Below are 2,521 nucleotides of genomic sequence, written 5' to 3'. Positions count from 1 at the left end.
TTTTTTTTTTTTTTGGTCTATTGATGAGCCTACCAACTACCCATCCAGTCACCTAAGCTGGGAACCCAGTCTTTACATCCTTGATATTTCCCCGAGAACAGCCACCTACTGAGGTGGCTAAGAGCATGGGCTCTACGAAGGGTCAGACTGCCTGGCCCTGGTGACAGCAATTACTGTGACCTTGGGTGGGCCAGCAATTCACTTCCCTTTCCTCAGTTTTCCTACCTGTAAAATAGGGATGATAATCTCTGCATCTCAGAGCCGTTGTGAAGACGGAGACACTACAATTACTGCTCTGAGAACAGTGCCCAGCACCCTGAGGAAGCACGCATGGCTGCACCGACTCGGTGCCTTCCCTGTGCTCCCACACGGATTCCAGCCTCTAGTACTGTCACTTAGGTGCGCTTCCTGCTGTTTCTGTCACCAGCGCCGTTACTCAGACTCTGCCCATCTCCCACCTAAACTGAGAGCGGCCTTGTAGCGAAGCGGCCTTCCGCACCAGACCTTGCGCCAATCATTCACGGTAGCCAGTGATCAACAAAGAGCCCCAAACTGGCCAGGTCACTCGTGCTGCACTTGAAACTCTTTAATGAAATCCTCACCACCTAGAGGAGTGAGCATGAGCTTCCAGCAAGGCTTACTAATGGGCCTTCATGACTAGGATCTCCCCTGCAGCCCGCACCCAGCCCACCACGTGGGGCTTCACACTCTAAAAACACCAACAGCACTGCTTCGTATACTCCAGCTCACCACGCTCCTCTGTGCCACCGCTGATGCTTCCCGCCTAAAATCCAGCCCCTCTCCCCGGGACACCTCGACTTGTTCTTGAAGCGTCAACGAAGATCACAGCTCCAAGAAGCCGCTCATGTCCCCCCCGCCACAACCTGAGGCCGGTAAGCTGCTCTGGTCTCTGAACTAAACCCTGGGAATGGGAACCAAATCTGGTGCATCTTTGTGTCACCAGGATCTAGAACGCTTCAGGGCAGCCAGCAGGTACTCTTGGATGTCTGCTGATGTAACCAAGATGAAAACTTCCGTAGGGCGGGACTTAACGTCCTCGATGAGCAAGCTGAGGGGTGCCTGGCTGGCTGAGTTGGTAGAAGATGCGACTTTTAATCTCGGGGCTGTAAATTCGAGCCCTATATTGGGTACAGAGATTACTAAAAAAATAAAGATTTAAAAAAATGTTTTTTAATAGATGAGCAAGCAGAGTCTCTGAGAGGTTAAGAGACTTAACTCAGCTGCAAGAGGAAGGAGCTGGCCCAAACCCGATCCCTCCCGGCTCCCGCACTCCGCAGCACGGTCTCCCTGAGGTGCTGCCAGTCAGGGGGAAAAGCACAAGCAAATTACAAAAGGCAGAACCACCAGAGAGTGTCCGTGAACCACTAACGCACGAGGTGGAAGTCAGGCTGGGTGAGCTGACTGGGCCCAGGTTACAGGAGGCCACGAAGCCAGTAGTTCCCAACCCCTGACTTCTAGATTCCCTCGGAGAACTTTCAACACCACCTCCTCCCCGATATTCAAAGCGCAGATGGGACTGAGAACCACTGTGGAGGGCCTTGAAAACCAGTCAGAAGAGTTAGGCTTTGCAATGGAAGGTAGGTGGCAAGCACTGTAAGTCCTCAACGCAGAGAGGGAAGGGAGAAAGGTCAGCCTAGTCACTGCCAACACTGGTGGCACCCGCCACTGGGCGGAGGCAGTGACAGATCGCGTCACGCGCCCCTCGATATTATGCCACGGTTCCCCATTCTCAGGCGCTCCAGGCCAGACGGGGACGTCCTCATCCCCATCTGGTTTCATTTTCCCACACCAAGGGCCTCCGCGTTCAGACACCCTCCTTCCTCACAAACAAACTCTCCCTCCAGATGCCTCTAGGGGGCACTGTGGTTGAGGAAATGTCCAAAAGGCAAATGCTCAGGCGGTTAATAATCTGGCAGCTTGCCTGCAGGAATTTTCTTTCCTTAGAAGGTTTTGAATTCAAGTCAAAAATCAATTTGTGACAGTGGTATTAAGTGAGCCAACCCACATCTCTTCATTGCAGTAGAATTAAAAAAAAAAAAAAAAGTCCAGGTATTATTTTTTCTCCTGAAATCCAAACAAGATGAACTGCTGTTAAAAATTTTTTTTAATGTTTTATTTATTTTTGATACAGAGAGAGACAGAGCATGAGAGGGGGAGGGGCAGAGAGAGAAGGAGACACAGAACCGGAAGCTGGCTGTCAGCACAGAGCCTGACGCGGGGCTCTGTGAGATCTGACCTGAGCCAAAGCTGGAGGCTTAACCGACTGAGCCACCCAGGCGCCCCCAGATGAACTTTAAAAAATGTCATTTGGGGGCCACCTCAGGGGCTCTATGGGTTAAGCAGCTGACTCGTGATTTTGGCTCAGGTCACAATCTCACCAATCCTGAGATGCAGTGCAGAGCCAGCTTGGGATTCTCTCTCCCACTGTCTCTGCCCCACCCCCATGAGCGCACGCATGCAATTCTCTCTCTCTCTCTCTCTCTCTCTCTCTCTCTCTCTC

The 2,521-nt window shown here is 51.8% G+C and overlaps 1 protein-coding gene across 1 annotated transcript in view; it reads right to left on the bottom strand.

The window, feature by feature from the left end:
• The window catches only part of SAE1 (SUMO1 activating enzyme subunit 1), a 34,678-nt gene that overhangs the window by 16,819 nt on the left and 15,338 nt on the right, over positions 1–2,521 (bottom strand). The window lies entirely within an intron of this gene.

Source organism: Suricata suricatta, chromosome 16 (genome assembly GCF_006229205.1).
Source record: "Suricata suricatta isolate VVHF042 chromosome 16, meerkat_22Aug2017_6uvM2_HiC, whole genome shotgun sequence".
Lineage (NCBI taxonomy): Eukaryota > Metazoa > Chordata > Mammalia > Carnivora > Herpestidae > Suricata > Suricata suricatta.
Note: the sequence above shows the minus strand (reverse complement) of the source record. Positions and strands in the feature narration are given on the sequence as shown.